Below are 24,270 nucleotides of genomic sequence, written 5' to 3' on the forward strand. Positions count from 1 at the left end.
CAATTGTTGGTATCCCAAAACCTCTTACTAAAACTCAACTCCTGTCCTTTCTGGGCATGACAGGTTTCTGTAGGCAATGGGTTCCTGAATATGCCCGTTTGGTACAGCCCTTGCAGGATATGGCCTATGGCCAGAAGCTTGCTTCACATGATAGGGTTGTGTGGACTCCTGAGGGGGATGCTTCCTTTACTTCTCTGAAACAGGCCCTAACTACCTCTCCTACTTTAGGGCTCCCCGATCCTAAAAAGAAGTTTATCCAAGCAGTGTGTGAAAAGGATGGTTATATGTCCTCTGTCTTAATGCAGAAACATGGGGATAAGCTGAGGCCAATTGCATACTTTTCTTCTAAATTGGATGCTGTGGCACAAGGCCTTCCCTATTGTCTGAAGGCTGTGGCAGCGGCGGCTGATGCTGTTCTGCGTTCACGACCTCTGGTGTGTTATCAGCCGCTTGAGCTACGGGTTCCTCACTCTGTTGCCTCTATTTTGTTGGAACACAAGACTAGTCATCTGTCTGGGGCTAGATTTCTGCATTATCATAACATTTTGCTGTCATTGCCCCATCTCACTGTTGTAAGAAGCCCTGTTTTGAATCCAGCCACTTTCCTCCCTACGGAGGTAGATGGTGAGCCGCATGACTGCCTTGCTGCTATTAACCAACAGTGTACCCCTCGTGATGACTTGTCTGATGTACCTCTGCCGAATTGTGATCTTGTTTTTTATGTTGATGGGTCTGCCAGTAAATCTCCTATTTCCACTGTTAATCATGTTGGTTATGCCATTGTCACGGATCATGATGTGATTGAGGGTCACAGACTGCCACATCACCTCTCCGCTCAAGCAGCGGAGCGGTTTGCTCTCACTCGAGCTTGCATCCTGGCTGAGAGTCTAAGTGTTACCATTTACACGGACAGTAGATATGCCTTTGGTGTTGTACATGATTTCGGTACGTTGTGGAAAATGCGGGGGTTTATTACGTCTACTGGTACTCAGATCCAACATGGGCAACTTATTCGTAACCTGTTAGAAGCTGTCCTGTTACCTAGGGAAGTGGCGATATGTAAATGTGAGGCCCATACTACTGGCAGAGATGTTGTTTCCCTTGGGAATCGCAGAGCAGATGCAGCTGCCAAAGCTGCTGCCCAGGCCCCTCCTCATTCTGCTCTGCAGATGACCCATCTGACCCCCACGGTTTCCCTCTCTGATCTTGTTGAAGCGCAATCTCAGGCTTCACCTAAGGAGAGAACCGCCTGGAGAAAGGCGGGGGCGTCTTATGTAAATACGGTTTGGATTGGTCCTAACGGTAACCCCTGTTTGCCTAAATGTCTTTTCCACTTCTATGCGGTGCTCTCACATGGCAGAGATCACGCTTCAAAAGGGGGGATGGTGAATATTATAAATAAGTATTGGTACACACAGGGCTTTACGAATTATGCTCAACATTTTTGTTCAAAATGCCTAGTGTGTTTGAGGTTTAATATAGGGCGGGGACAAGCAGTTCCCCAGTCCAGCCATCCTCCCCCTGATGGCCCATTTGACCATGTGATGATGGATTTCATTGAGTTAAACCCCTGCGAGGGTAAGAAATACTGTGTTGTGTTTGTTGATATGTTTTCCAAATGGGTTGAGGCTTTCCCGGCTGGGAAGGCCGACGCGACAACAGTTGCTAAGGCACTATTGACTGAAATAATACCCAGATGGGGCATTCCTAAGAAACTTTCAAGTGACAATGGATCACACTTTGTGAACGGAGCCATTCAGAAGATGTCTGAGTATCTAGGAGTTGATCTGAAGACCCACTGTGCCTACCACCCGCAGAGTGGGGGGGCAGTGGAGAGAGAAAATGGGACTATTAAAATGAAACTCTCAAAGTTGGGTGAGGAGACGGGGTTGAACTGGGTTAAAGCACTCCCCCTTGTGCTTACATACATGAGAGGAAGGCCCAGGGTGAAAACAGGCCTCTCCCCTCATGAGGTCATCACTGGAAGACCAATGAACACAGGTCTAGGCGCCCCTACTCACACAGACCTCACCTCAGAACATGTGAATGATACAATGTTAACATACTGCACTAATCTGTCAAAGGTTCTGAACAACATCCACAGGAGTGTAAAAGCTGCTCTACCAACTCCCATTGACGGCCCGCTGCACGACATCGAGCCTGGGGATTGGGTAGTCATCAAGGACTGCAAGAGAAAGCGCTGGAGCAAGCCACGCTGGTTGGGTCCATACCAGGTTCAACTGGTCACCCAGTCTGCGGTCAAAGTTGCTGAACGAGGTACTTGGATCCACTCCACACACTGTAGGAAGGCTCCAGCATTAGAAGATACGGCGAAAGAATAGGTAAACTGAAGTTACCTAAGGGCGGCGTGAGTTGTGGTGCTAGTAACCAACAACTCCAACACATCCTGCAACCATGGAGCCAGAGAGACAAGGACCATGGAACCCCTTCAGGAGATTCGGAGGAATGAGATGCACCATCGGGTGCTTGCTGATTTTGAGTATTATCATCGTCATACCGATAGTGTGGATTCCCAAACCACATTGTGATGATCATGGACAGATTGTAAATATGACACCTAATGAAACAAGGAAAGAGACATTTGTACACCATGAGAAGAGGCCCGAACCCCAGATACAGACAGGGTCTGATTTTGAACAGACTTTATTAATCTCTTGTGACATGATGAGCTGCCCCCCGGATGGGGATTGCTATGTACTGACAAGCCCAGTGTTGAAGGATGATGAGTGGTATTGGACTCACCTGAATACAGGAGGGAACACCATGTTCCCCTCACACCATTTTCCCAACGATGTGAATAGGTGGAGATGTTATGATGATGATTATTGTGCTGTTAACATTTCCAAACCTCTAGGAGTAATCCAGGATTACTGGTGTTTCGGTGCCATCAAGGGTACCACCCCTTGCAGACCACCTGACTTCCCTAAAGGTAGACCCGCTATGATATGTCCCTTAACAGTTGCACGTACTATTGTAGTTCCTACTCCTGCACCACGTCGTTCTGAACCAGGTAGAGTAAGGAGAGCACTGTTAGAGCCAGACAACATAGCCCTTAGGATAATGGTTGACTATGCGAAACACAAGAACATGACCAATTGTTGGATTTGCCAACACATACCAACATCTTCACGTTCTCCTATGTTAACCCCTATCCCATTTTCAGTAGCAGACTGGCAGAAATATGGTTGGGCGGATGTGGCGGCCCAAATGATACCATCAGACAAGGACAGTTATACCCCATCTGCCATTCCTGACCAGCCGAGTGGGGCTAATTTAGATTTGGTCTATATGGTGATAGCAGAATTTAACAATCACCGTCGTCCTATGGGGGTAAACATTTCCAAATTATTTAAGTTAACCTACACTGAGCGAATAGGAAAAGGTGGCTTAATTGTAAGGATACAAATGACCCTGGTGCAGACAGACTGTCGCACTAAGGAGGATAGAATCAGAACAGGTAGGACCTGTACTCCCTTACCCTCAGGTTTCTCTGTTCGTATTGATGCAGTGGTTAACTCTATCCCATGGGAAACATACGTGAACATAGATTCAATGACCATCAATTTGCATGACTGTTCTACTCCCTTGATATCCGAGAAGCTCAGGTTTCGTGATTGTGCCCAGACTTGGCCATCAATACCTGTTTATGAATTGCATAATGTCTCGCTCTGTATTGCAGATGCTCCAGGAGCCACTCAGAGTTTAGGACAAAGTGATTGTCCCACCACGACTCAAGCCAACTTCACGGCTCTAGGAGCTTTGCCGGAGCAGGTCTATATAGTCTGTGGTGGGAATGCATACAGTTGCATTCCTAGGGACACAGGTGGAGTATGTTACATGGCGTACTTGGTCCCTTTGATTAGGCGGGCTGATCATGGGGAAATGGGAGCTTTACATCTATCCCAAGCTCGCCGTAAGCGAACACTTACTAGAACTCAACGTATATTCAGTGTTCTGATCCCAGGATATGGCACATACACCTCACAGGCAGAGATAATGGCTCTGTCCAAAGTGTTGGAGAAACACATGAATTTGACCAGTGATACCATTGCAGCAATAGGCATGGAGTTAAGTGAAACCCGCTCAGTTGCTTTGCAGAATAGGATGGCATTAGATGTGATTTTGGCTTCTCAGGGCGGTGTCTGTAAGGTGGTGGGATCCGAGTGTTGTACATACATTTCAGATGCATCACAAAAGGTTAATGATTTGGTACAAGAGACTAAGGAAGGTGTAGAAATACTTCATACAGTTCATGGATGGGACCCATTCTCAGGGTTGACTTCTATGATTGGTCCCTGGGGGATGACAATATACAAGTTATTGACTACTGCCTTAGCCGCTATTGCCCTATTGGCTGTTTGTGGTATATTCTTGTCTTGTTTAATCAAACTATGTGTTTCTAAATTTGCCACACAGGTATTGGTCCAGGAACGTGTAAATGGGGAGTTAGACATTTCGGAGGTGTTTCCGTTCCCAAACTACTGGGATGATGATATCATAAAAAATCATGTTGTGTAAGATTGTGTTTGAAGATTAATGAGTTGATGATTTATGTCTTAGGAATAAAATTGGTTAAAAGTTGCATGTGACAACTACATGATCTTTCATGATATAGGGCGGATTGTTGTGGAAATTTCTTAATACAGTGTATTTTTTACTGATTAAAGGACTAAGTCCCTCTGTTTAGATAGATGAATGTGAGGGTTCTGGCATTTGCTTAGGGGGCATCATTGACTGGTGTCAGCTGATGAAAGGGTTACTCTTTATCTCCTTATCTGTTTGAACTCACCAGGGCATCTATTGTCTGTCCAGATACTGTAAGAACTCTTTAAGTTGAAGAAGGTATTTATGGCGGGAAGGAGAGCTGTCCTTGGTGTGAACCTTTGGGTAAACGCTACAGTAAACATTCTGGCAGGAGGGATAAGGTGGGGGAAGATAGCATTTGACGTGTGTTATAGAACAGAGGGAATGTGTCCTGATTGATCTGGAATGTCCAGGATTTGTCACACCCCTCTCCTGTCTTTAAATACTGTCGATTGCCTGTTTTCATTTAGAAACTATTCACCGTTACTTTGTAACCTGTATACTTTCTCCTTGCAAGTTTAATTAAAACCGTTTATTGCGCAATCGATTTCTCCTGTCTTACCTACCATTTTCGTACAACTATTTGGATTTTAGAAATTGCCATCACAAGATGCATACAGAGAAGCTGAGCAAAAAGCATGAAAGAACATTTAAAACAACTTACTTTGGTTTATATCTAAAGTTGTGGGGGTTGGATAGCTACCTAGGTAAAGACCAAATGAATGGTCCTGAAAAATAGTTCCCCAATCCACTAGGCTTGTTAGAGTACGTCTGACCCAGAACGCAGAGAAATCACACAGACCACGTAAGGTAGGTTCAAAAAAAGGTTTTAATGGAGAGCCAGGGTACTCAGAGAAAACAGTGTAGGCAGGTCCGAAGCTGGGGGAGAGCTGACAGTGAAGGCTGGGTGGTGAGGCCAGGAGCTAGTAGGCGCAGCAGAGGAAGCAGCAGGTCTGAGCAGGTAACAGGAGAGAAACACAGGGTAAGTACAAACTCAGGGAACAAAGGCAAAATAGAGCACACGGATGATAATAGCAAGTAACTAGAACTGAGAGCCAAGTACCACATGGGTAGTAGATAACGAACTGGCGCTGAAGAGGTGATCAGCCCGGGTTTAAATATTGCTGGAGTGAATCATGTGGATGAGGTGCAGCTGCGAAGAATGGCTCTGCAGTGAAGACTCTGCCACGCCCCTTGCCCTACTGAACACACCCCCAGCACTCCAGGTGAAAAAAACAAAACAGGGACCGAACCACCTGACTCAGGGTGGAGGGGAAGCAACCCGTAACAGGACCCCCCCCTCAACGGACGCCTCCCGGCGTCCTTCCAGGCCCCGGCTTGCCAGGGTGAGCACGATGGAAGTCCCTCACCAGCTGCAGATCCAAGATAAGACTCCTGGAGATCCAGGAGCGCTCCTCCGGCCCATAGCTCTCCCAGTCGACCAGATACTGGAGCCCCCTACCACGCCGCCAAACGTCCAGAAGGCGGCGGACGGTATAGGCCGGGTGGTTGTCGATCATGCGAACGGGAGGCGGAGGGTCCCCAGGCGGGCACAAGGGACTGGAAGAGACCGGTTTTAGGTGCGAGACATGGAAGGTGGGATGACACCTCATAGCCCGCGGCAACTTCAGCCGCACAGCGGAGGGATTAATAATCGAGTCAATGACGAATGGGCCCAGATACCGGGGTGCAAGCTTGCGGGAGTCAGTCCGCAGGGGAATGTTCCTGGAGGACAGCCACACCTCCTGCCCAAGCTGGTACTGGGGAGCCGGGGTCCTGCGACGGTCCGCCGACCTCTTGTTCTGCTCCGTAGTCCAGAGCAACGCATCCCGGGCGTCGCTCCACACTTGACGACACCGACGTAAGTTCTCCTGGACCGAGGGGACAGCCAATTCCTTTTCTTGCTCAGGGAACAGAGGAGGTTGATACCCCAAAGAAGCCTCGAAAGGGGACAGACCGGTAGCAGAGGTGGTCAGGGAATTGTGGGCGTACTCGATCCAGGGAAGATGTTTAGCCCAGGAGGATGGATGCTGAGCCACCACGCAGCGAAGAGACGCTTCCAGGTCCTGATTTGCTCTTTCGGTCTGGCCGTTAGTTTGCGGGTGGAATCCTGAGGAGAGACTCACAGTAGCCCCAAGAGCAGAACAAAAATCCTTCCAGACTTGAGAAACGAATTGTGGGCCCCTGTCCGAAACAATGTCCACAGGTATTCCATGGGGACGGAATACATGTAAGACTAAGAGGTCCGCTGCCTCACTGGCAGTCGGTAGTTTTGGTAATGCAACATAGTGAGCAGATTTAGAGAACCTGTCCACAATCGTGACTATTGTATCATTACCTTCGGACACGGGGAGACCAGTGACAAAGTCCAGGGCTATGTGGGACCAAGGACGACTTGGAACCGTCAGAGGTTGCAGCAGACCCGAGGGAGACTGGTGGGATGCTTTACCTCGGGCACAGGTGGTACAGGCTGCCACGAAAGCCCGGACATCAGCTGCTGCTGATGGCCACCAGAAATGCCTTTTTAACAACGTAAGGGTACGCTGCCTCCCTGGATGGCAGGCGAAACGGGATGAATGGACCCACTGCAACACTTCAGACCGCACGGATACAGGGACATAGAGCCGGCCAGGCGACCCGTCGGCTGGTCCGGGGTCGGAGTCTTGGGCAGCCTTGACCAGAGACTCAATCTCCCAGCGAACTCTGGCCACTACGCAGGTAGGGGGCAGGATGGACTCCGGTACGCTGGACTCCTCAGAGATGGAGAACTGGCGGGACAAGGCATCAGGTTTAACATTGCGAGAACCAGGACGGTAAGTAAGAGTAAAGTTAAACCTGCTGAAGAAGAGAGACCATCTGGCTTGGCGGGAGTTGAGACTCTTTGCAGACTGAGCAAAGGCCAGGTTCTTGTGGTCGGTCCATACTATAAAAGGCTGCTCCGCCCCCTCCAGCCAATGCCGCCATTCCTCTAGCGCCAGTTTGATGGCCAACAATTCACGGTTACCGACGTCATAATGCCTCTCGGCTGGAGACAACTTCCTAGAAAAAAAAGCACAAGGGTGGAGTTCTTGGTCCGTGGGGGAGCGTTGCGACAGCACCGCTCCAACACCTGAGTCCGAGGCATCCACTTCCACAACAAAAGGTAAAGAAGAATCAGGGTGGATGAGCACCGGGGAGGTGGAAAACAGTCCTTTTAGGGTACACATGGCTTGGTCAGCTTCAGGAGACCACACAAACGGAACTTTAGGTGAGGTGAGTTTTGTGAGGGGAGCTACTACCTGACTAAAGCCCTGGATGAATCGCCTGTAGAAATTTGCAAAACCAAGGAAACGTTGTAGATATTTGCGAGACTGGGGAACGGGCCATTCAGTTACTGCCTTAATCTTGTTGGGGTCTGCCGAAACCTGTCCCTTCTCAATGATGAACCCAAGAAAGGGAACAGACTCACGGTGGAACTCACACTTCTCAGCTTTAACAAAAAGCTTGTTTTCCAACAGACGTTGCAGGACTAGACGGACGTGTGTGACATGTTCAGTGAGTGACTTAGAGAAAACCAGTATATCGTCCAGGTAGACGAAAACAAAACGATTTAACATGTCCCGTAAAACATCATTTACCATGGCTTGGAATACTGCTGGTGCATTCGAGAGACCAAAGGGCATTACCAAATACTCAAAGTGTCCAAGTGGTGTGTTGAAAGCTGTTTTCCACTCATCTCCTTGCTGAATCCTGACGAGATGATAGGCATTGCGCAGATCCAGTTTGGAGAAGACCGTGGCACCCTGCAGTGGTTCAAAAGCAGAATTGATCAGGGGCAAAGGGTATTTATTCTTTACAGTGATGTTGTTCAATCCGCGGAAATCAATACAGGGCGTCTTGTCCTTTTTCTCCACGAAAAAGAACCCCGCCCCTACAGGTGATGTTGAGGGGCGAACGATGCCTGCAGCCAGGGACTCCCCGATGTATTTCTCCATAGCCTCTCTCTGGCCTGGACAGGTTGTAGAGTCGGCTGGCAGGTAAGGGGGCTCCTGGAAATAGTTCAATCGCACAGTCATAGGGTCTATGGGGTGGCAGAGATGTGGCTTTCACCTTGCTAAACACTTCCGCTAGATCCAGATAATCCTTGGGGACAGAGGACAAATCGGGCAGATTCTCTGATGCAGTCAGGGTTTTCACGTTGGGAGGGATAGCTGAACCAAGACAAGTGGAATGACAAAAACTGCTCCAACTACTGATGGTTTTGTGTTGCCAGTCTATGTGAGGATTTTGTAACTTTAGCCAAGGAAAACCGAGAATGAGAGGAGATGCGGAGGCAGACACAACTTTGAGGGTGATTTCTTCTCTGTGATTGCCGGAGAGAATGAGAGTAACTGGAATGGTTTGTTGAGTAACCGTTGTCAAACACTGATCGTCAATGGTTGTGACTTTGATAGGGGATGGGAGTGATTCGAGGGGAATGTCAGCCTGTTTAGCCAAATTCAAGTCAATGAAATTATCTTCCGCCCCCGAATCGATGAGGGCCGACAACGGCAGTGATAACATACCTAATTGGAGTGTGGCAGGGAGTGACATACGAGGGGATGTGGGTTCAGTTACAGGGATGGGGCTCACTAGCGTACCCACTCTCACTAACAAGCCTCCTCTTTTGGGCGTACAGGACAGGCAGCAAGGAAATGGGAGGAGTTGCCACAGTACAGGCACTCACCTGCCTGTCGGCGTCGTACGCGTTCGGCTGGGGATAGCCGAGCCCGGCCCAATTGCATGGGTTCCTCTTCGTCCCCTGCAGCGGAGACGGGTGTGGCCGAACACTGTGGGGATGATGACCTGGGCCTTGGTGCCCTGGAAACCCTAGTAGGAACGGGTGCGTGTCCGCTCTTCTCCCGTCTCCTTTCTCGGATCCTGTTGTCAATCTTAATGGCCAAAGAAACAAGACCGTGCAGGTTGCTAGGTTCATCGCGAAGAGCTAGCTCATCTTGAACTGAGTGATTAAGTCCATGCATAAACACTCCCTGTAGTGCCTCGTCGTTCCAGTTTGAATCAGCCGCTAATGTCCAAAAGTCTATAGAGTACTCAGCCACGCTCCGTGTACCCTGTCTAAGGTCCAACAATCTCTTGGACGCGTTTCCGACAAGGTCTGGGTGGTCAAAAACGGTACGTAGACTCAGAAAAGGTTAACCCGGAGAGGTGTTGATTTGTACACATAGCTTCTGCCCACACTAGTGCCTTTCCCCTGAGTAACCCCAGTGTGTAGTGTACCTTAGATGCTTCTGAGGCAAAAGACAGTGGCTTTTGTTGGAAGACGAGACCGCATTGAAGCAGAAATCCTCGGCACTTGTTCAATTCCCCAGAGAACGGCTCGGGAGACGTCACCGGGGGCTCCCGGGCATTTGGTGTAGCATCCACGGCTATGGAAGCCGATTGAGAGGGGGGAGAACTAGGAGCACTGGGAAGAGACAGAGTGGCAATTTGAGAAGACAGCTGAGCAACTTGATGGCATAATTGTTGGTTGGTCTCCAGTAATTTGTGGATCAACTGGTCGTGTTGTCCTAACAGAGCTCCCTGATTTTTGACGGCTCGAAACATGCCTTCATCGTCTGATAAACGTGAATTCTCTGCAGGGTCCATGGCCAGTTCGTTCTGTTAGAGTACGTCTGACCCAGAACGCAGAGAAATCACACAGACCACGTAAGGTAGGTTCAAAAAAAGGTTTTAATGGAGAGCCAGGGTACTCAGAGAAAACAGTGTAGGCAGGTCCGAAGCTGGGGGAGAGCTGACGGTGAAGGCTGGGTGGTGAGGCCAGGAGCTAGTAGGCGCAGCAGAGGAAGCAGCAGGTCTGAGCAGGTAACAGGAGAGAAACACAGGGTAAGTACAAACTCAGGGAACAAAGGCAAAATAGAGCACACGGATGATAATAGCAAGTAACTAGAACTGAGAGCCAAGTACCACATGGGTAGTAGATAACGAACTGGCGCTGAAGAGGTGATCAGCCCGGGTTTAAATATTGCTGGAGTGAATCATGTGGATGAGGTGCAGCTGCGAAGAATGGCTCTGCAGTGAAGACTCTGCCACGCCCCTTGCCCTACTGAACACACCCCCAGCACTCCAGGTGAAAAAAACAAAACAGGGACCGAACCACCTGAGGGGAAGCAACCCGTAACAAGGCTCACATTCCCGTCTGTTCTTCCTGGCACCATAGGGTAGGGTAATTATGGCATGACCTTTTTGTCCTGTATTTCCGACCCTAGATAAACCTCTATAACACATTAACATTCCAATGATATCTTACGACAAGACACAAAGTGCTAAAACAGAAATTGAGTACATATAAGTTCATTGCTATAATTGACAATTTTAACGGAGAAATTAGATCAGATAAATTAACGTTACAAGACTAGATGGTTAGGACTGGAATTGGAAAGATATTACTCACTATTGCAGTGTATAGTATTTACCTGGGCTTAATTTTAATAAACATAGCAGTGTATAGTATTTACCTGGGCTTAATGTTAATAAACATAGCAGTTGATAGTATTTACCAGGGCTTAATGTAAATAAACATAGCAGTGGATATTATTTACCAGGGCTTAATGTTAATAAACATAGAAGTGGATAGTATTTACCAGGGCTTAATGTTAATAAACAAAGGGCACCTATGTAGAAAGTGAAGAATATCCCCTGACTCTGATAGACACTATATGTAAGTGTCCTTTTGTGTTTGGCTCAGGATCTCTTACCATCTCCTGTTCTGTCACTTCTATGAAGTAGAATCTGGGATCACATCCTGTATATGGAATATGTGACCAAAACAGGTTTGACTACAAATTCCTCTCAGAGGTTTATAAAAGCAAGTCTACCTCACTCTCTCTTCCTGTGAATGGTGTTGGTTAAAGTACCCCTTCTGTCATTCTGGGTCTTTCTTTCTCTCTACCTTCTATTTGGTTTAAGGTCATCAGGCCATGCATCTTGTGTCATGCTTAGATGAATGCTTTGTTTATGTCAACTACTGTATTAGAATGTGACCTGTATTGCCTTGTTTTTATGTTATCATCAAATGTTGAAAATAGATTACTTTACAGATATCCATGTACTATGAAATAATTTTCATGTAAAACTAAACTGATGGATCTGCTTGGTGTATATTTACTGAATAATGGTGAATGGAGAAAAGACCAGAATCTTATTTGCATAGTGATGATGCTCTGTATAGACAGCACATGATTCAGTGATCTGGGAGTGTTTATAACCCTGTGATTTTAACACTTCATGACTGAGAGCTGTCCTTCATGACAACTGAACCCACAACAACCATGACTTTTATAACCATCTTTATCTGGACACTTGTCCTCTTTTTCAAAGGTAAGATTTGTTAAATGTAACGGTGAAAAATATTTTTTTCTACAGAAAGGAATGATATATGGCAATGCTATTATTTATATTATGTACAATGTTTTACTGTGTTTTATTCCATTAATATGGGTCTCCTTATTTTATTTTACAGAATCCAGAGGACAGTACATACTGACTCAGTCACCTGCAGTTCAATCTGTTTTAACAGGAAATTCAGTTACTATGAACTGTAAAGTCAGCAGTAATGTGTATAACAATGATTTTCTAGCCTGGTACCAACAGAAACCTGGAGGAGCTCCTAAACTCCTAATTTACCGTGCAAGCACACTTCAGCCTGGTACTCCAACTAGATTCAGTGGCAGTGGATCTGGGAGTGACTTCACTCTGACCATCAGTGGAGTCCAGGGTGAAGATGCAGGAGATTATTACTGTCAGAGTTTTCACTATCCCAACAGTGTCTGGGTGTTCACACAGTGATACAGAGCCGTACAAAAACCTCCCTCAGTCAGACTGTACAGTGACTGAACTGTTACAGCTGGGACCTACTGCAGGTGTTGAGGGGGAAGAGACAGTGACATGGAACACTGGACAGTAGAGGAAGTCAACTTTAAATAAGATTAGAAAATATAATTAGATCACATGTTCTCCATCATCTTCGTAGTCAGGGCACAGACCTATATAATGGGGCTTAAATGACCAATAAGGGCTCCCCAGATATGCCAGCAGCCATTCACCCGTCAGCTTCTACACACACATCAGTTTCAATGTGCATCACATAGATGGACGACACATGTCTGTCTGAGTGAATGACACCTGCAGGTAGAATGGGGGCACTGATGTACAAGAAGGGCCAGGGGCTCAAGCACCCCTTGGGGTCTATCTGTGCTCGTGTCTGGGGGGCAGAGAAAATTACATGGAACACTGGTCAGTAAAGGTCAACTTTGAGGAATGTTAGAAAGTAACATACACATCACATTTTCTCCGTCATAATCATTATTGACACAAGGTCTTATAGTGGGATTGGGAGAAAAAGGGGGAAAATAAAAAACACAATGGGAAACTGGATTAATTCATCATTATGACTTATGCAGAACAAACAATCGCACAATATGTTTTATGATTGATTACAAAAACAAAACAATCTGCTATATACGGTCAGTCAGTACCTCAACATTTGATTCACTGTTGTCTGTGATTCAAATGAACAAGCTAATTTGTGGGAAAAACATTTAGAATCTTAATTTAAATGAGTATTTATTATTACAAATATATTCATGGTCCATTCACGCGTGTGGGCTTTGATAACATCACCTGGCGTTAAGTTAACCACAAAGCGGGGCATGCCTTTGAAAATGAAAAGCCAAATGGCTTTTCATTAATATTTTAATATTGACAGTGAATGTACATACTAGTACATGAAAATTCAAATGCAAATCACATGATTGCATTGTAATTTTCCTATTGACCAAAATAATGCAGGCAAAAGTGGAAAATGAAAAACGCAATGTGGGATTGCATTAACATTTGAAGTAAGTTAACTTTACACTTCCAAAATGTACATCCAGTTCAAATCTAAGGTTTTTATATTGTCCTCTGAGCACATAAGATGTCCATTATTGGGCCAGCTTGGTCTGCCTTCAATCAACCCTAAAAAATACATTGTCGTATTGTATATGAAGCCTCCTCTTTCTGAGTGACTGGACTCCTGCAATGGTGGTTGGACCTCACTTTAGAAAGTTACATTTGTATGATTGATTGAAAAGACAGTTAATTGTATCTGATAATCATCACAATAACACTATGATATTCAGTTGCACAAACTGAAACATCCCAGTGGGCAATCGCTTGCGCGCCGCCGGCGTTTTGCTGCTGGCGGGCCGCCGGCGGGTATAATGTCGTACAGCCAGCGGGCCACCAGCTTTTGCCGCTTTTCTCCTGATCTCAATTTGCATAAGCTAATTTGCATCTGAGGCAGCTTTCCACCAGCAGCCCGACTGCGTTACGCTAGCGGCTAGCTGCCGAAAAGAGGGCGTGTGCTTTAGTCTGCTGTATCTGCTTGTGTTGCCATTTTCTTCCAGCAGAGATGCTATTGTACCCCTTTTATTTTTGTACTGATTATTTGATTTATTTTAATATTGTTAAATCTTAGTGTACAGAATTTTGGTCAACATTTGTAGTTTTTAAATAAAATAGACTTTGACACTATTGCTTGTGTAAAGGACTTTGTGTAGACATGTACAGTAAACACATCTCGCCATTGCTTACCATAATATTTTCACAAACTAATGGCCATTTTCTCCCTACCAGCTCAACTTGATCTATAGCCTCGACTTTTGCTTCATGGGGGACAGTTCTTTACTGTGTTTAAACACGCCGTGTCCGTAGATGGCGCTATAGTGACGAATTGCGCATGTTTAAGGCAAGACCATATGAGCATCTTGACGCCATTTGGATTCCACGCTGTTGTACCGTGCAAACTAGAACATTCATTTTAGCGACTTGGTTCTTTCGTCAACTCTTGTTCAAAGTGTATAAGCTATATGCTCTGAATTGGACAATACAACATGTGGATTATCACATTGTTTTACTACAATTTGATGAACTCCCGAAACAAACGAAGATCAAGGATTTTTTGGACATCAGACCGAAAATTGTTCTCTCATGAACAAAGAAATCTGTAGCTCCTGTTTGGATATGTTCAACACATTCCAATATATTGTTAAAAAAAATGTCTAATGTCATTTTCATTGCTACTTACTCCCAAAATGAGAAACTGCACTTGAGAAGAAAACAGGATGAGTTTGAATAGCATCATTGTGTAGGTGGGCCCCTAAAATCCAGTTTAGGTCCAAGCTAAACAAGTCTTTCGCATGTATTTCTCAGTTTGAGAGTGACTTCCTGTTTGATGAGGAACTTGGTGGCATATCGAGGCTTGTCAAGATTTTTTTCACGTCCAAGTGATGAGGCAAAAGACTGAACTGCAGAAGTATTGTTTGATGGCGAGGCATTTGTCGGACTTGTCTAACTGTCTGAAGATGCACAAGAGTGTCTAGCTTGCGTTAGAGATGAGGAACACCGTTGGTGAGTTGAACTCAAATTGTTGTCATCGCTGCTATCATCCTTGAAAGGATCATCATCCAGTACCTGGAAAAATCAAGATGAGATCGGACACAAATGCGGGAGGTTAAGGCTAGACAGGTGGGGAAAAAAGCGCGGTCACTTAACAATGTACAGTCAAATCAGTTATACAAATCAGCATCACAAAAATAGAGCTTATTTATTCTTACCTTTTCCTCGGACGAGAGACCCAATTGCCAAAGTGTTGCTGCGTTTGATATCGTAAAGACTGCCGTGATCCTCCGGTTTGGTCTTGTGTAGCGTGAGCTGCTCGGCCTGTAGCACTGACTTGTGAGTTGCTCCCTGGTCTGAAAAGTTGTCTCATTTCACTTTCCGCTGTGCTGTGAACAACGTTAGGTGCAGATGAGCATGTCATTTTCTGCTCAATGGAAGAAATAGTATCAGAGGATGCTAAAATAGTTCTTAAAACTCCAATGGCTTGCTGCAAAGCTTTCATCTCATCTCCGTCCATGTTGATCGCGACCTGAACATGACCCAGCTCGAGTTTCTCAGCCAATCACAGGGTGAGGTTGACAGCCAATCACTGTGCGAGAAATGTTCTGCCATCAGTTTCTACTATACTCCTTCCGTTTCCACTAAACTTTCTCTCGCACACACACATTCTTCTCTCACATACATATATTTTCTTTACACATGCATACATTTTCTGCTTATATACATATATTATTTAAAATTGTGACTGCTTGTGCATGAGATCAAAAATGTATGAATATGTATGTTAAATACAGAAATATGAGAGAAACATATATTTGTGTGTGAGTTAAAATACAGAAATATAAGAGTAAAATGTATGAATGTGTGAGTTAAAAATAGATTCTTATGAGAGAAAAAACTGTATGTATGTTAGAGTGAAAATATATGTATGTGAAAGGAGAATGTACATATGTGAGGGTGAAAATGTATGTATGTGAAAGTAAAATGTATGTATGTATGTATGTATGTATGTATGTGTGAGAGTGGAAATATATGCGTGTGAAAGGAGAATGTTTGTATGTGTGAGAGTGAAAATATATGCATGTGAAAGGAGAATGTATGTATATGAGAGGGCTGCAAGATCTTTAGTGAACAGAGAGTCAGGACACCATTTTACTCTCCCATAAGACAGTGAACTCCCTAACAGGCCAATGTCTTCTTTAATGCTTTTGTGTTTTGGGATTTGATCTTCAGACCAGATAGAAGAGTGCCCCTTACTGGTACTTTAACTCTACTTTCAGCAGCATCTCATCTTTCATCCAGGGACCAACCAGGACCGACTCTGTTTAGCTTCATATACAAACCATCAGTGGGATGCAGGTTTCTATGTTGTTGTCATCATCATCATGGTTGTGACGTGATACATTTGTCATGTTATAAAAGTGTATCTACAAAGTTAATGAAAGTATTGAAACACACATCAGTCTATATGAGTGAAGTTGAGGTTACAGAAGCATCAGGCCCTCAAATGAAATCCCCATATTCAAGTATTGATGTGATCATCTAGCATTAGATTAACTGTCTTCATGAACAGATTACAGACCATGAATACAACCTGATCCTGGTCTGAAACATAAGACATGTGCAGTACATACACTAATATGAAGGATGTTGAAGTGTATGAATGTATGCTTATTTATGTTTAGATAACAAAATAACATCTGTTTATCTGTACATAGGAAGTCACATTCATTCAAAGTGCAACAATAATTAGCCAATGGGATTACAGTAATTCTGTCCTCTATGTCTATAAAGCTGAGGTAAGAACGGAAGTTCTTTGAGATGAGATTGAGTTCATTAGACATTGTGTCTGGAGACTGAGTCTGTAACATCATGAACAACAGACCATCAAATGCTGCAATAAATAATTTAATTACTCTCTCCCTTGAAGACCGGGTACACAATCATTATTTCAACCACTATATGAAATGGCTGATTTCTAACAAGGCACCCGCATCGAATGTTATCATTGGATTGAATGGGCGTTATCAGTGGTTATCAGCCTCATAGATATGGGTCCGAAGGGGCCTGCTAAGCCTACTGGTAGGCTCAGAAGGCTTTTATCATCCATTCGCGTGGTTAATCACGGATAAATACACGAGAAGACTCCAGATCCAATCCCAGACGAATCCAGGTCGCTGCTAACCGGAAGTCTGCTGGATAACAGGGATATGTACAGGTAAGACCATTAAAATGAGAGCCTTTAAACTGAGATAATTTAGTCAATAAGTGTCGTCAATAAGTTTCAATAAGCGAAAACAATACAGAATTATTTTTTAAAATGTTTTGTGGTGGCGTGACATTAGTGTTGACAACGTTATGGTATTCGTGCGGTTATCCCAAATACCCCAAACAATGTCCTTAATTAATTATGAACCTGCTAAACCACCTGTGCTACCCTAACCATAACCTGTCTCAAATAACACCCTCATCATTTGGGACACTCAGTTTTTGGAAAACAATTTGGGACACTAAACTGCACGTAAGTCAAACGTTATTATTAGCCTACTTGCTTTACGTTAGCATAAACGTTACTAAGTAGCATGTTTTTCTTTTAGTAAATGTCTCCATTAGCTTGAAAGTAAGTAGTTTTCCACACTGTACACAGTGTAGACAGTAAGGCCTATTGCATATATTGTGTAGCTGCTCATTAATGCTTCACTGAAGCTATATCATACTCATACTGAGTGAAATATTCAAACCCAAAACGTGTTTTTATGGCTGCACCATGGGCTGCACCTGTAGCATTGAGGATACATCAAATGGACTCCAGGTGTTCTGAGCATCATTTTATATGCATATCCATGAATTTAAGCCTGCCATGTTTGTTATCAGATGACTATCAATCTATTAGAAATAGATAGACTGTGGTGTCTCTGTCACTTTTTGTAAGTGATCAGTGAGGGAGGCTAACATAAACATAATTGCTGTCCTCAACCTTGAACTTCAAAAATAATACCCAAAAGCACAGGTATGTGTGAATATCTATATATCTGTCTGTCTATATGTATGTATGTTTATATGTATGTGTATATATATATTCATGTTTGTCTGTCTGTGTAACGTTAATATCTCTTTATCTAACTTTTTCCGTGTCCCTTTAGCATCAATTTCCTTTTATTGTTATTCCAGGGCTGCTTTAAGTCCATGGACTTTTGTGGTAAGTTTGTTTTATTTCTTACCATACACTATGTCTATATTGAACAATCCAAAATTAGGTTTTGGACCAAGCTGCATAGAAAGTGTGCCTGTATACAAATCTGTCATGTGCAAGTTTCTCTCTGTTTATGTTTTAGGTTGAAGATGGCCCAGAGAGGTAATCCTTACAGTTGCTAATCTAGGAGTATTAGGCGAGTGTGTATGAGAAAGATAGTATGATATTAAAAATCCATACTTACCAATGACGCTTGTTTATTACTGATTTATTGCTGACCAGCTTTTTCTTTATTATTAAACAAGAGAGAACACAAATTCATGAAGAACAAAGGGAAACTTTGAAATCCTTTTTTGAGGAGGGAATGACACGGGTTGGTTCCCCCCTCATATCAAGAGCTGCATCAGCGACTGGTTTGGAAACCAGTGTCATAGAAGTAAGGTTTACTTTAATGCCACACTTACAATCAACATATCAAATAAATACATCATTCTGCTGTGCTGCTGCTATGTTTTTGTTAACACCCCTTCTCTTCTCTGCTTACCTTCATAGTCCTCAGATTCATCTACCAACCCTTATAGAGCTGGTTCAGGTTTGCCTTGGACCAGCTCTTAGTTATGCTGTTATAGTTTTAGACTGCCGGGGGACTTCCTTCCTCTGACACAATGAGCTCCAATCTCTTCCATCTGTGTGCATTCATGTCCCAGAAATGCTTGTTACTTATCAGCTCTGGGGAGCTTCTTCCCAGGAGTCATTATGTTTTCTCACCCCGCAGTTTTCCTTGGATTAGGGTGGCACCGAAATCATGGTTGCAGCTGCTGCCTTGGTCCTGCTCGACGCCCTGCTGCGCCCTGCTATGCCCTGCTGCGCCCTGCTGTGCCCTGCTACGTCATGCTACGCCCTGCTGTGCCCTGCTACACCCTGCTATGCCCTGCAGTGCCCTGCTACGTTCTGCTACACCTTGCAGTGCCCTGCTACGTCCTACACCCTGCTACGCCCTGCTACACCTTGCAGTGCCCTGCTATGTCCTACACCCTGCTACACCTTTCAATGCCCTGCTATGCTATAAACACACACACACACACACACACAGTAACTCTTGGGGGGAATGATTGTAATTGTTAGGTCTTTGTAAATTATTGTGTGGTCTAGACCTACTCTATCTGTAAAGTGTCTTGAGATAAAGGTTGTTATGATTTGATACTATAAATAGAATTGAATTGAATTAAGTTTTATTGGTGTAATACTTTTTTTTTTGTGTGTTGTCTCTCTTTCAGAACTGGATTGGTAACTACAAAAGATCTTTGAAAGCTTCTTCAAAGCCCCGGCCGCCAAAACAAAAACTTTACAGATGAGAGCTTTCACCTTACATTCTCAAAAACAAAGGTGAGAAACAATATTTAATGGATGCTTTTAATTGTTATACTAAATGGATTGTTGTTGTACATAGCGGCCCACAATCAGTATTTCACAGACTGCTGTGTCTATTGAAAAGAATCATCATACTGCAAACGTTATCTTGTTTTTACAGTGTTGTTACAGGGTTTTACAAGCCAAGTGAACCAGTTTGTTGGACAGATTGTCAGATTTTCTCTGTATGAATTTACTATATAAAGACAAGGACTAAGGAGTTAAGTTTGCTCTGTGCATCTATTTTTTTTCTCAGGCACAATGAATGATATTAAGGGTAGGTGGTCCACATTAAGAGAAGAAGTCAAGCAACAATATGTTCAGGAGGCAGCAGCACTGAAGGCACATGGGCAGACACAGGACCTTAGCCCTGAGATGAGGGAGCTTAAAATAAAAGGGCATCTGAAGAACCTGAAGTTAGAGGTTTGGAAAGAAGGGTCCTTTGCTAGGCATTAGTGGTATCATTATAGTATTAGATGTAAGGATGATTGATGGCAGTTGTGATGTGAGCAGTACTGTGACAGACAATTGGAGTGTTTATCTGTAGATTATTTTAGAATTTCAAATTAATTAATTCCAAATAAACATTCCATCTGATTTTTAAACATGTAGGGTGTACTAAATCAAGTCCTCCGATGATTCACATACTCAAACCATGTCCATCCAAATGTATGTTATAAGCAATTATTAAACATGAGATGGCAAACATAAGCGGTGCTTAATCGCAACAGCATATACCCTACATAAAAGAATAAACACTGTAAAACCACAATTAATCTGTAAAACAAAGTATATGGGTCAAGTGTTTACAAGGCTATCAGCATCAAATATTCTCACATTCAAATGATTGTCGAAGGCTTATACCACCCCTCTCAAACTAAATCCCTACTGGTTGAGCTAGTCTATTCAGATGAAGGTTGTCAATTGAAACATTAGTAGTCACATATGGCTATGAGTCCATTAGACTCTGTGTAAATGGAGCTAATGTATAGTTTATGTAATCTCCATAAGCACTTATTTCTCACCTGTGACAACACTGTTTTCATAGAGATTGCCTAGCCCTGTTAAGAGTTGTTTCTTCAGTGTATGTTGGATTTTTAATATTAGTGTTTGTCCATTTTGTTTATAATCAATTATTTAAAAGTTTTGTGTTTTGCTTGTTTCTCTAAATATTGTGAAGGTGTCCAAGCTTGAGGCTTTGGTTGTGGAGACGGCCATTTTATCCTTTGACAATCAAAAGGCCCGTTTAGAGGTCTTTGAAATAAGTAGCAAGGAAGCCACTGTGTTCAACGGACACAGTGAACAATTTTGCACAGCATTTCAAAGGTAATATTGGTTGTATGAAAGTCCACAGAAATGGACCCAGCCCCATAATAGTGCAAATATACATAAAACAGTTTTATTGAATTAATTGTTGTCTGTTTTCGCATCTGCAGCCAGCTCCTCAGCCGCAACACCCACTACTAAAGATCCCATCATTGTGCTTTTGAAAAAAGTGCAAGATTTTTTCAACCAAAGATATAGTATGCATACGTTCAAACACTTTTTTAGACTCATGTTAAGAAATGCCTTAAAGTTATATCTTGATAACCTAATATACCTTTAAGAATCTATGGCAATATTATCCAATGAATAAATTATGTTTCTAATGTACCCATCAACCATAAGATAATGACACTTTAACAAAACTAGCTTTCAACAGGAGGGAAGTCAGAATTATCCAACTGTGTAATTGAGTAACATGTGCATGCATGTGTGTGCCCATGTCTTTCAGAGGAGGCCGGAGGTACTGGAAGGCTCCCCTGTGAATAACAAGACAACGATCAAAGTTGCTGGGCTGCCCATTGGACTTGACATCAAGAAGCCCTCCTTTTACGGAAGACACCAATTAGAGGCCATTTTGGCAGCTGCTGAGCAAATTTCATTTGAAATAAGTAAGTGATATTAACAGTGGCTGTTGTCTTTCTTCACTTGAGTTCCTGCAGACCATTTGGCTCTATGCAAAGTGGGGAAAATAAGTTAACTAAAGAATAATACAGGCCTTCATGTGAGTCTTTGTATAGTGCTGGGCCACTGCAGACATCTAGAACAGCTTTATTGCATTTTGTTATATATTGTACATGCCTTTGTCAGTTTGTAAGGGTTGTGACAATATTCCTCAGTTGGAGTTTATCATTATAGTTTAACACGTTTTCTAAAAAGGCACCTCTCCAGAATATCCTATAATTGTATAGTTGAATGGGATGGCCCTTGGCAACGGTTTACATCTTTTTCATGTTCATAAAACTATTCAGTAATTCAATTATATGTCTCCTGTGAATTATATACCTTAATTGATATTGCTATGTGATTATTTGTTCTCCAGTAATGCAGGAAGACCAATAATTTTTTATGCTCATATTACACGTTTTCCTTTTTTCCTAAACATATCAATTAGATACAGCACAATGCAACCCCACTGACATGGCAGAGGGAATGTCCGAGCACATGGACGCAGAAGGTATGCTGAGTTGTTTTATGGACTGAGTAGCTGGAGAGGTGGCAGTTCACCTCCTGGGCACTGCCAAGGTGATCTTTAGCAAGGCACCGAACCCACCCAACTGCTGGAGATCAATAGAAAATATAAATTAAAAAATTGAATTAAATTTAAATGAATATTTAACATTAGACTTAAGAAGCACATTTCACTAGATAATTAACTTTTGTAATTCAACCTCATTACACAGCATATTTGACCACTGTCCACATTAATGTCTGATGCAAATGATATGATTCACCTTTGTGTCATCGTTGAATGTCTTTAAATCAACAGACACAGCAGTTTGTATCCAGAAGAAGTCAGTGGAACAGATCTTTGAGGCCATGTGTGGAAATGTTATTTCTTGCAATCTTAATACATTTTTAAAGCCGATTGCTACAAATCAGTTTTTGGTATTGCTTAAATTCGAGCTTAAATGAAACTTCTGAGGTCTGCCATTGACATTTGACAGAGAAAAGCTCACTTGTTTGAAAATTACAATATATAGATACAATATTTATCCAAGTGACAAACAGCTTCCATAAGCTTGATATCCTGATAATTTCACACTTTGAATTGGCTGTTGAGATTTAGATGTTTACTATAACCATATTATGCTGCCAAATTGCATTACAAATTTTAATTAAGATTCAAAATTTGTATCAAGAAAGATTTTATTGTGTTTTCTTTTATGTTCTTTAGGTGCACAGCAGATGGAAGGAGAGTCCTCAGAAACAGCCACTAATGTAGCCAAAGTGATGACTGCAGATGAAGGTATCTGTCCAAACCAGAGATGGGGACAAGTCACACATGGTCAAGTCCAAGCAAGTCTCAAGTCTTAACCATCAAGTCTCGAGTCAAGTCTCAAGTCTCAGTTCAGATAAATCAAGTCAAGTCAAGTCAAGGGTTCACCCTAAGCAAGTCAAGTCGAGTCCTTATAAGTTTCAAGTCAAGTCACAGTACTAAAGAGATGAACACACACACACACTGTCCTCTGTTTCTGACGTGCGCTCGGTGCGAAGCTCGATTTCAAAATCAAATCTTTTTCTCCTCCGCGGTACAATTTTTTGGGGGGACGAAGCGGAGGAATCTTGAATCAGCCTGAAGGGGTTGTATTCGCTATAACAACAGCCTCGCTATACCTTATCCCGCTTATTACATGGCTACCTACCAAATAAATCTATAAGTTTACAAAAAATATTGATTTCAAAAGGAATTTATTGATATAAAAACGATTGTATTGCTTCCTCTAAAGAAAATAGTCCGTTCCGTTTCTGGTTAGAATCCTGCTGCGTCCATAGCAACGCGCTGTTTTTCATGGCAACGGTCTGTTATCAAGAAATAACACGCATTCTGCACTGGAATTCAGCCAATCCATGTAATAAGGGCTAATAACAACTTTATAAACTAATTATTGTGACTGAAAAACTGCCTAATATGTAATTACGCTGTAATTATTCTTGTCTGTATGAGTAAAAAAAAAAAAACTCTTCGAAATGTTTAGGTGCTAGTAATCACATCGCCGCCTCCATGTTAGCCTTTCATGCAGTAAAGTTAACTGTTATGGTGTAAGCACAATGCTTTTTAGTTTCCACACGCAGTCCACAAACACTTGAAAATGCCCACATTTAATACAGACATTATAGCCTACGTGTAATAATATACATGCCCGCTCATTTTAAGATGCCCATCAACATTAAAATTCAGGCTATGCCACTGTTATAGTCAAATTCCCTTACATCTATTTACCAGACGTATTCAGTAATTATAATGGTCACATTTCTAACAAGAAAAAAAAATACATAATATGCAACCAAGGCCAAATTATGACAAACAAAATATTACTTTCTTACCTTTCCTTGTGGTTCTTAAAATAACGAATGAAATTTGACGTTGTTGCATATTTTGCATCTGGCAAATCTTTTTTTATTCACACGGTCCAGTTCAAAGTCCTTGTATCCAAACGATACTATTTGTGGAGCTCGACTAACGTTACTGTCTGCCATGTTTGGCGTTAAAGGCACATACGCTGATTAGTGGTGCTGATGTCACAACATATACAATAATTGCTGTTTGTTTATTATAAGTTCAAGTCATTGTCGAGTCTTCCACTTCAAGTCAAGTC

The 24,270-nt window shown here is 43.0% G+C and overlaps 2 long non-coding RNA genes and 3 gene segments (V, D, J or C); 4 read left to right on the forward strand and 1 right to left on the reverse strand.

Moving 5' to 3' along the window:
- The window catches only part of LOC105008451, a 966,635-nt gene that overhangs the window by 371,187 nt on the left and 571,178 nt on the right, over positions 1-24,270 (forward strand).
- The window catches only part of LOC106024145, a 458,405-nt gene that overhangs the window by 45,759 nt on the left and 388,376 nt on the right, over positions 1-24,270 (forward strand).
- LOC117593618 overlaps positions 1-24,270 on the reverse strand; it is a 530,161-nt gene that overhangs the window by 12,974 nt on the left and 492,917 nt on the right.
- LOC117593634 lies at positions 17,158-18,647 on the forward strand. Of its 2 annotated transcripts, none has more exons than XR_004575086.1 (4): positions 17,158-17,242; positions 18,168-18,223; positions 18,360-18,379; positions 18,523-18,647. It is a non-coding gene; the product is annotated as an uncharacterized LOC117593634 (long non-coding RNA). The 2 variants fall into 2 exon arrangements; XR_004575085.1 differs by lacking the exon at positions 17,158-17,242 and adding an exon at positions 17,366-17,545.
- On the forward strand, positions 21,551-22,485 carry LOC114829914. The gene is made up of 3 exons (XR_004575090.1): positions 21,551-21,561; positions 22,065-22,127; positions 22,440-22,485. It is a non-coding gene; the product is annotated as an uncharacterized LOC114829914 (long non-coding RNA).

Source organism: Esox lucius, chromosome 21, assembly GCF_011004845.1.
Source record: "Esox lucius isolate fEsoLuc1 chromosome 21, fEsoLuc1.pri, whole genome shotgun sequence".
In the NCBI taxonomy this organism is placed as follows: domain Eukaryota; kingdom Metazoa; phylum Chordata; class Actinopteri; order Esociformes; family Esocidae; genus Esox; species Esox lucius.